Consider the following 10,771-nt stretch of genomic DNA (forward strand, 5'->3'; position numbering starts at 1 on the left):
GTGAACCTAGAAGAGGGCCCCAAACCCACTTCGAAGGAGGGCTCCTCACTGCCCACCTCCTTACATGTGAGTGAGGCTTAAAAGATGAGGGCTTATGCAGATCTTGAGGAGGGTAAATTCTATGCAAAGGGAGTGGCCGTATAGTGCATTCGCAGGCATTGAGGCGGATAGGGGCATCCAGGGTGTATAATGAGTGAGAGGTGGAAGGATAAAGGCCAGAGAGGCAGACACCAGGATACGTCGTCAGGTCGTTCTTATGTGCCCTGCTAAGGAATTCATGTGAGCATGCACCCCTGTTTGTATTTACACCCCCACCGTATTCCAGAGAGGATTTAAAGTGGCTGTTGTCATAGAGCTTGGATTGTATGATGAATGCAATTGAGTGTAATTGAAGGATTTTAAGCAGGGAATGACATGCTCAGGCATGCATTTAAGAAAGATTACTGAGGTAATGCAGAAAATAAATTGTAAGGGGTACAGGGAAAGGGACAAGACTTGAGGCAGTTAAGGCAGAATAGAGGCAATTACAATAATCCAAGGGAAAAATGATGCAGGCCTGAACTAATGCAGTGGCACTGGGGATGGAGAGCGCCGGATAGATTTGAGATGTACTTAAGATTGGACAGATTAATTTCTAAGCTAGTGGACCTAATGATACTTAACGCTATGGGAGTAAACTGAGTAGAAAGAAATTACTCAGGAAATGTGTCTTGATCAGGAATTTGAATAAGGGAGACAAGTGATCTCGGCAATTTGCCTGATATTAGAGAGCATTTATAGTGTAGAAATATACAGTTTCAAGTGCTATGCATTTACTTTGAATTTCCACTTGAATCATCAGCCTCATTTCTTTTAAGCACAGCCTTATTTCTTGCAAGGTACAAACTTCAGAAATCGTCTGATTATCATAACTGCACTTGAGGTTGCTTTGTGCGTTTTTTCAGAGTACTGTAGTTACCAGCACCTCAAGCTATAAAAACACATCTCACTGTCAGGTCTAGTTTTCAGCATGCAGAAACTGGGGCAGGCAATTTTTTTTTTCTTTTCCTTTGAAAGGGAAAACATCTTCCGAGTTAAAGCAAACACTTTACACAGGAGTTTAAAGTCCAATAAATTGGATCAGATATTGTACATGACACTGTTTAGTACACAACCTGGAAAGTAATTAGTTCTCAGTAAGTCTTTGTGGGATCTGAAGCCACTTTTTAAGAAGAGAATTTTAAGAATTATCATTGAAAGAACTGACTTGAATTCAAATGCAATATTTGAGAAATTTATATAAAATAGAATATGGCTTATAGAGAAATAAATTGGGGTGAAAGAGGTGGGATGAGAATGTGTTTTTGTAAATGGGGACTGAATTTAAAAGAGACAATAGTAAAGGTTTGGCCTTATGGAAAGTTCACGCTTTCCTTCCAAGACTTTCAACAGGGGCGTAGAATTACTACCTAAATGAAAATTTAGCCTTTAAAACTATGTACAGCTGAGAGCAAATTTTCTTCTTCTTCTTCTTCTTCTTCTTCTTTTTATTTTAGAGAGAAAGCACGCAAATGTGTGAGCAGGAGAGGGGAAGAGAGAGAGGGAGAAAGAAAGAGAATTCTTAAAAAAATTTTTTTTTTAATTTTTATCTTTATTTTTGAGACAGAGAGTGACAGAGAGAGGCAGAGAGAGAGGGAGACACAGAATCAGAAGTGGGCTCCAGGCTCTGAGCTGTCAGCACAGAGCCCGACACAGGGCTCTAATATGTCAACTGTGAGATCATGACCCAAGGCGAGGTCGGACACTCAACCGACTGAGCCACCCAGGCACCCCAAAAGAAAGAGAATTCTAAGCAGGCTCCACTGCTCAGCACAGAGCCTGATGCAGGGCTCAATTCTAGGACCCTGGGATCATGACCTGAGCCGAAATCAAGAGTCTGATGCTCAACCGACGGAGCCACCCAGGTGCCCCAAGAGTGACACTGTTGTAAAATGTGTATGTAGCAGTAAGGGTTTATCCTAAAAACATAAAGCTGGTTTAAGATTAGGTTGCTAATGTGTTCAAATCCACAGAAAAAACACACAAAAAAACAGCTAAAATAGTTTTGAAAAATACCTGAAAGACATTTGATAAAATTCAAGAGTATATTTTCTTTCTCCCTTCCTTCCCCTTCCTTCCTTCCTTCCTTCATTCCTTCCTTCCTTTCTCTCTTTCTTTTTCCCTTTCTTTCTTTCTTTCTTTCCCTCCTTCCTTTCTTTCCTTCCTCCTTTCCTTTCCTTTCCTTTCCTTTCCTTTCCTTTTCTTTCTTTGTCTTTCTTTTTCCCTTTCTTTCCATCCTTCTTTCTCTTTTTCCTTCCTTCCTTCTTTTCTTTCTTTCTTTCTCTCTTCTCTTTCTTTCTTTCTCTTTCTTTTTCCCTTTCTTTCTTTCCTTCTTTCTCTCTTTATTTCCTTCCTTCTTTTCCCTTTCTTTCTTTCTTTCTTTCTTTCTTTCTTTCTTTCTTTCTTGTAATTTAGAAATGGATGGAGAATTACTTAACCTGAAGAATGAGATCTATCCCAAACCAATAACTAACACTACCCAGAATGGCTAAAGGAATTGTCCGTGAAAGTTAGGGATCGAATATTGTGCCACTATAATTTAACATCCTCCTGGAAATTCTAGAAAACCAAATAAAAGATACCAACACTTAAAAGAAGGAAACAAAAGCATTATTATTTGTAGATGGCCTCACTATCTATATAAAAGTGACTCACAATTAAAAATTGAAACAATAAAAAATGGGTGGAAATAGAGTTTTAAGTAAATATAGAGAGTTAACAATTGTTCTATGTAATTTGACAAAAATAATTGAGGGAGAAAAGTAATATCATTGGCAATCTATTCCATTCACCTCATTTTCTCTTTTCTGAGTCAACATGCCAAAGACATATTCTGTTGATTTTGAAAGGCATTCATTTATTTAATGTAGTCATTAATTTATATCAAACACTGCTGGGTGTAACTATTGTTGAGGTACCATGATCAGCACTGGAGAAACCATGGCAAGTCCCTGCCATCATAGCAGAAGTACAGGGTGGTATGGCCACATGTGAGAGAGGACAAAACTAATCTGGTAGGTTAGGGTCAATTAATCCAAAGGATACATAGTGATTATTTAAATCCTTAAAGGGGTAAGACCATTGCAGATGAAAGAAAAAGGGTTAGAGTTTAGAAAGTGAGGGGTGCCTGGGTGGCTCAGTCAGTTAAGCATCTGACTTCTGCTCAGGTCATGATCTTGCAGTCGGTGAGGTTAAGCCCTGCGTCCAGCTCTGTACTGACAGCTCAGAGCCTGGAGCCTGCCTCAAATTCTGTGTCTCCCTCTCTCTCTGCCCCTCCCCTGTTCGCACTCTGTCTCTCTCCCTCTCAAAAATAAATAATACAACATTAAAAAAGAAAGAAAGAAAGTGAGCAAGAATGTGGCCTAAAAGGGAAAGAAAAAGGCTAGATCCACAGAGCAGAATAAAGTCCTGTAGGGATTAGAATTGTATCAAGAGGACAATGAGAAGCAACCCAGGGTTCCAAATAGAAGAGATTGAGAGAAATGAAGAGATTGAGAGATATTTGCTAGCAAGGCTAGCAATTGTTCAGGGTGATTGGGTAGTGGTGCCATTGTCTGAGATAATGAACACGGGGGTGGGTGGACCCTGGAGGAAAGCACTGTTGATGGGAGAATGCACCTTGGCTCTGACTGCCCAGGTTCAAACCCATCTTGACCCCTTTGGATAAATCATTTAACTTTCGTAATTGTAATTATTTATTTCATTTATAAAATAGAGATGGTAGTAATAGAATCCACCTTGAGAGGATTATCTACAATTACCCCTTTAATGTTTAGCAGAGTGTTTGCTAACATGACCAACACATAGTAGGTGTTCTTTAGCTTCAGCTTGATGATCCATTGTGGTGTCTAGACACATTTATTCCAAAGTGTCTAGAAACATCCAGGAGGAGATATTTAAGAGATATTTGGCTATAAAGGCCTGGACTTCTGGAAAGAAACTTGAACCAGGTGTGCATTTGAGAATCAACATGTACACGCACGCAGTATCTGAAACATTTTAAACAGTGGGAAAAAGATTGATTATTGAATAAATGGTTGTGGCAACTGGTTAGTCGTTAGAGATCGAAAATAAAGTCAAATCTTTCTTATAATCTGAACTTATAAGTATAAATGGATTAAGTGCTTTAACCTAAAAAAGGAAGTGTTAAAATATTACCTTAAGATATGAAAATTCTTTGTAAACCAAAAACAAAAGCAAAAGCCATAGAAGAAAATATAGATGTATTTGAATGCATTGAATTTTTTTAACTGTTAAAGCTAAAGGCCAAACATGGGAAGAAATACATAAAGAGCATCTATAATAAACAAGGAAGAGGCAAACCAAAGTATGTAGAGTATATGATCAGATAATTAACCAAAGAAGAAATATAAATTAAATCAACATTACATATTATTTGCCCATTAGACCAGCAAAATATCTTAACATTTGGAAGTTTTAAGGGAAGTTCATTAAGTTTTAGTGAAGATAAAAATAAATATGTATTCTAAGGCAGTAATTAGGCATTCTTTGCTCATTTACCAATAAAATAGTTCTCAAAAATAAAAAACACTTCCATATTTTAAATTAATATTTATTCTAAACTTTAAAGATTTGCAATATTGTAAATATTGCTGTCCAAAACTAAAACTGTATCACTCTTTTACATTTTCTCAATGCAATCTAAATCTAAGAATTGTTTGACATCCACTGTCATTTTTTTTTTTTTAAATAGACTCTTCTTTAAGATTTGGAAACTATACTTAGTTTTATTTCTCTTTGAATTTATATTTTTATTCCCCTTCTTTCATCTATCTTTATCCTAATGTAATATATTTTATACATCTACAACTTCATTAATCATGTTCTGATTTGATCATTTTTTATCTACAACAAAATTTAATTTGAAATTTTAAAACTTATTTTATTTCCTCTGACCATACATCTTGTTCTGGAGTGAGTTATGTTTGTATTTATCACTAGTATATAAGTGAGCAGAGCTACATACAGTATTAAATATTTTAGAAATAATTAGTAAGCATAAAAAGTAAAATTGTAATGGATATTCATCTTTGTGGTAGGTGGAATAGTAGCACCCAGAAGTGTTCTCACTCTCATATCTGAGACCTCTGTTACATTACTTAAAAGTGGGAGAAGGAAGTAGAAAAGTCACAGAGATGAAACGTTAGAAGAAAAGTCAAGAGAGATTCCAAGCCTGAGAGAGACTCTATCCACCATTGCAGGAGCTGAAGATGGGGAGGGCAGCGGAAAGTTGAATGAGGGTGGCCTCCAGAAGACAACAACCAGTAAGAAGATGGGGACCTCAGTCTTACAACCTCAAGGAACTATATTCTCCCAACAACCAGAATGAGCATGGAAACAAAATCTACCCTAACGTCTCCAGAGGGGAGACGTAGTGTTCACTTCAAAACGTGCTTTCTCAATTTTTGCAATGTGAACATTCTTCAAATCCTCAAATTCTGATTCCTATTTGCCTAACAATGCCCTTCATTTTTTTCTCTCCTCTCACATTTCTCCTCTCACTGGAGAAACCAAGCCATACCTTCAATATCTTTCTTAGAAATGTCTTCAGCTAAACACCCAACATCATGGCCTGCAAGTTCTACCTTCCACAGAACACTGGAACACAAGTCTGCCAAGGTCTTTGCCTCTTTGTAACGAGGATCTCCTCTCTTCCAGTTTTCAATAACATGTTCCTCGTTTCCATTGCAGACCTCACCAGAATGTCCCTTAGCAATCACATTTCTACCAGCATTGGGTCATGATGATGTATGTATTCTCTGGCACAATAGCGGCTTCCCCCATAGGGCTCCTCTTTGCTCCTGAGCCCCAAGCAGAATCACCTTTAATGGTCCTAGTAAAGTCACCTTGCTACCAAATGAAATGCCACATCAAAGGCATTGTTTCAATATCAGGAGCAGCTTAAATTGTAAATGTGTAAAGGCACCTGGAACTTTTCCCTGACTTCTTTGTGTCTCACTAGCCCAGACAGGGCTCTTAACAAAATACTGATTTAGGCAGAATAGTGGTCTGCTCTCTTGCTAAATATAGTACCTCACACTTCTCTCATTTGGGTCAAATTCACTCTGAATTCCATTTTTAGGACATCTAAGGCGAAGGGATCACATGCTGATTCTCCTCTACCTGTGTGAGCTGGGTAGCTTCACTGATAAGTATGGAGAGCATAAGTTTTGAGACCTTTCGGTAGAAGAAGACAGAACCTTCTGAGGCACAGAACACACCAAAGACAAGGCCCTGTGGAAGAAAGTAAGTCTCAGAGTAGTGAGGGGAGAGCCGAGCTAGGGATCCACAGGAGTAATCCAGACAACATCTGGAACCCAGCCCTGTCTCCCCCACTAGTTAACTGTGTGACTTAATCAAGTCCCTTATCCTCCTGAGTTTCTATTCCCTCTTCTATTGAAAAAAAGCAAGGATTAGATTAGATGGCTTATAAAGAGTTTTTTTTCTACTTCTAAAATTCTGCAGTTCTTAATACATTCAGACATTCTTACACGTGTTCTGACTACTAGAAACCCCACCTTCTTTTAATAAATTCTATTTACTTGCAGGTGGTTGGACTACTAAAAAAAAAGCAAATTGTTTAAATAATGTCTGACTTTTTGACTGGCTTGACTCCCCTAACGGGCCATATATATAATTTTTTCTCCTAGGTAGTGATTTTTTAGGTACATCAATCAAGCAGCCAGCATTTATTGCATGGAGCTAATTAACTTTCAAAATGACATTTTCATTTGTAACATTGGTTAAGATTTGAACTCAGATCTCATCAATGAAAAGCAGCTGCACTAATAATCCAAGCCCCTAATTCTCCCCGCTTAGCCTCACCATAAATGTGTGATTAATCGCAGGTTTAAGGGAGTTCTCAGTTACTGTGAAAACAAATCATTACCAGAAACTGGCATTCCCAATTTATTTTATTTATTTTATTTTTATTTTTATGACTTATACCCTATTCTCCATATTTTCCATATGTTCTGGGTCCTTTTCATCCCTTCAGGACCTTGTGAAAAGCTCAGCTCACCCCATTGCCCAATGGGTCATGATAAACAGGAAAATGTTGTGATTTGCTCTCCATTTTTGCATTTCAAAGGATGTAGAAATATGAGCACTTTCTAGGAAGAGACCAGAGAACAGTGTGTTCGACAGCAGGACAGAGTGAAGACAGATAAATGCAGTTACTCCCCAGTTCAGGTCAGTACCACAAACACGAATGTCAACTACCTGTTAGATCCAGAGACGTGAGCGGTTGGGAACCTGGGAGGGGGCAGGGGGACTTGATGCTGGCTTATCTTTACGAAATTCTCATTTACTTCTCTTTTTTTCTATTTGAGGGGAAAGTTATATAGGAAAACTAGGCACACAGTTTGACCTCTGTTCTCCTGTTTGTCAAGCACCAAAAGTCGTTAGATGAATTTTACCATTTGGAGAGTATTTGAGGGATATTCTGATTAAATAAAGTTGGAGGGCACTGAGGCACTCATCAAGTTCATGGACACCAAAGCAGGGAGGACTGCCTTGGGAATCCAGATGGAAGAGATATGTCTTACTAAGATGCTAGGGACAGAGACGACATTTGGTGCAGTCAGTGTCACCTCTGTCACCTGCCTCTCAAATCAGCAGCTTGGTGTAGATCAGCATTTCCAGGTGAGGACCAGGAAGGAATTAATTTATTTGACAACAGTTCACAAGACTCCACAGCAATATCAGATAGATAGGCTGGTGAGTGTATGTGAATATGTGTGTGTGTGTATGTGTGTGTGTGTGTGTGTGTGTGTGTGTGTGTGTGTGTGTGTAACTTATGCCTTACACATCAAAATCTCCCAAGTCCTTGAGTGTTATAAGGACACCTTTTCAATGATATCTACATAAGTTGCCTTTATCCTCTCTCTTATGAGGAAGACAAGGACCTCTCTGCCTAAATGGGTGACTTTTCTAGAGAACTTAGACTTATCATAGTCACTACTTTCTCCAAGTTCCTGTTCTTACTGAACTTTCCTTTATCTATGTTTCATGTGACTGCTCCCTTCCCCCCCCCACACACAATATAAGCCCTGAAAACACATCCCCCTTGCCCTGACCTTCCCCCAAAATCACCACCCTAAGCCAGTTCTGTATAATGAACACATAAGGAAGTTTGAAGTTAAACAATGAAACAAAGTAGTTCCATTGCAAGATCTCACAATAACCAACTGAGCAGGTCTTCCTGTGAAAATTCCATTGGCAGATCCCATATCACGAAATTTCTCACTGGCTGTCTCTTTGCCTTATGTCTCAGGCCACTGCCCTATTGTACATTTCCTTCTTTCTCCCATGGCCAGCTTCCAATTCCCTCCTCCCCATGCTGATTTGTTTCTTCTTCAAAACAAGGGCGCCTGGGTGGCTCAGTTGGTTAAGTGTTTCTTCAAAATAATGCAACCCTCCCTCCACCCACTACCTCAAAGGTTTCCGGACCACTGTTGCCTGTCTCGAAACTCAGGTTGTTCTAGAGACAAAAATGGCTTTACTTTGTCTCAGGATCAAATTCTCTCTCTCTCTTTTTTTTAATGTTTATTTATTTTTGAGAGAGAGAGAGAGAGAAAAAGAGAGAGAGAGAGCAGGGAAGGGGCAGAATGAAAGGGAAACACAGCATCTGAAGCAGCCTCCAGGCTCTGAGCTGTCAGCACAGAGCCCGACATGGGGCTCAAACTCAAGAGGTGAGATCATGACTTGAGCTGAAGTCAGACACTTAATCGACTGAGCCACCCAGGCACCCCTATCTCAGGATCAAATTCTTAGGCATACCAAGCTCCCACCTCCAGTCTTTGCAAGTAAAGAAGAGTAATATGAAATGCCATCTCCCAGTATGAATTATATGAGCTCCCTGGACGGCAGAACTGTCAACAGTCAGGTCCCTTTGTGTTTTGTTTTACTTCTTACACTGTAATTTGTCACCTAAAGTCACTCTCACATGTATTCACACTCTTATGTTCTGTTTATCTCTTGTTCTCTCTCTCTCTCTCTCTCTCTCTCACTGTTCTCTTTTACTTACATATTCTCTTTAAAATTCATACACTGGTAAACATGGGCAATCAAATTAATTTGTCAATTAATCCTTACTCTTTCAGTGTCTCCAGTCAGTCTGAGATAAGGGGGAAAAAAAGAAAGTCACAGAAAGCAAGAGACAGGAGGGTAAAAAGTAGAAGTAGTAAGCAGGAAAAAAGGAAAAGGTAAGTAGGTGGAGTCTTAGCGTGTCTGACTGCAGAGGATCAAGCAAGCAGTGGAAAAGCGAATTCTAAGTGAGGGGGATTACGCCGTGCAAGCGGCATATTCCTGCTTTCAGCTCAGCCCTGGATCATCCCTGGGGTGGGGGTTATATGCTGACATAAACCCGTGTACACAGCCAACATGTCCCTGTAGAGACGTCACACAGACTCATTCATCTGTATCTGCGTTTCTTGTAAGAGCTGCCCACTCTCCCTGCGAAGGATGACAGCTGGAGGGGAATGAGGTTGTTAAGATAAAAAAAAAACCAAAACACACAACACCAATCACTGACCTTGCTTTTATAATTTTTTTTCTCTTTAACTTTATTAAGAAATTGTAAGAAATTTAGCCGGTTCTCCATGCATCAACAAAGAATAGCTTTATTTTTATGTTTTCCTTCTTCTTCTAGCACAATGTAGACCAGAAATTGTGACTGTGGAAAGGATATTCCAAACATAAAGATCAGGGTCCATGCGTCTGGGTGAACAGGAAGCTGTGTCCCCAGGAGGTCTTTTCTTATGACATTTCCAGCCTTATAATTCACTTTTCTGAGGTTTAGCAAAGTAGCCAGAGTAGCCAAAGCCAGGGGTGTTAATACAAGCCAAACCTCAGCCCCTTTCCAAGGCTCCCTCCGGTGCCTTCGGAGCTCTCGAACAGTTCCTCCACCCTGAGTCGCCACCGCCCGCTTTGAAACCATGGCTTTGGAGAAGGTCATGCCCACAGACACGTCTTTCTCTGTGTGTGACCAGCCTCTGCCAACTTGTGGTGAGACCTTGCATGCCAAATGTAACCAATTACAGGAGTCCCCATCCTGTGGCTGAAGGCATCTGTTTGTGGGAGTATATTCCCTGCATGCTGGGATTAGAGACCACTGGGCTCCCCAGGACATCTGGAAGAGAGTCTTCCCAGAGCTGGCACTTACCCAGTGTGCGCATTATTGTCCCTTACTGCCAGTATATACAGCTGTATCTTTTAGAAAAAGGCCTGTGAAAGCATTAGCCACCCAAAAGAGGCTTTTGGGCCACCCATTATCCAGTATTGGATACTATAGCCTTCAGGGAACCTGGGACAAAAAACCAGAAAATGATAGCAGACTCAAAAACAAAATTGAGAAATGACTTGAAAACTGTCCCCATATTAGAGGTCAACAGTTTTTCAGGTTGATCATGAAAATTCTGAAGTCTCTATCACATCAATTTCCTCTTCTGCAATTCCATGACCGTTTCATTATCTCTCACTTGAATTCTCAGAAAATCCTTGCCAGTGTTCTACTTTCCTCTAACACCTCCGTCTTCCAAATTATCAAGTTACCTTTCTGAAAATAAACATCTAATAAAGTTCCTTGTCTTTAGTGGCTCTCTATTCTTTGGTGTAAATTGCAATTTAAAAAAAAAATTCTTTTCATGTTTATTTATTTTTGAGAGACAGA

General features: G+C 39.6%; 1 long non-coding RNA gene across 1 annotated transcript; it reads left to right on the forward strand.

The window, feature by feature from the left end:
• The first annotated feature begins 6,192 nt into the window (after positions 1-6,192).
• LOC121015225 (uncharacterized) lies at positions 6,193-10,224 on the forward strand. Its single transcript, XR_005783708.1, has 3 exons — positions 6,193-6,345; positions 7,190-7,290; positions 9,204-10,224. It is a non-coding gene; the product is annotated as an uncharacterized LOC121015225 (long non-coding RNA).
• Positions 10,225-10,771: the final 547 nt, after the last annotated feature.

Source organism: Herpailurus yagouaroundi, unplaced genomic scaffold, assembly GCF_014898765.1.
Source record: "Herpailurus yagouaroundi ecotype Mexico unplaced genomic scaffold, PumYag 206, whole genome shotgun sequence".
NCBI classification, from domain to species: Eukaryota; Metazoa; Chordata; class Mammalia; order Carnivora; family Felidae; genus Herpailurus; species Herpailurus yagouaroundi.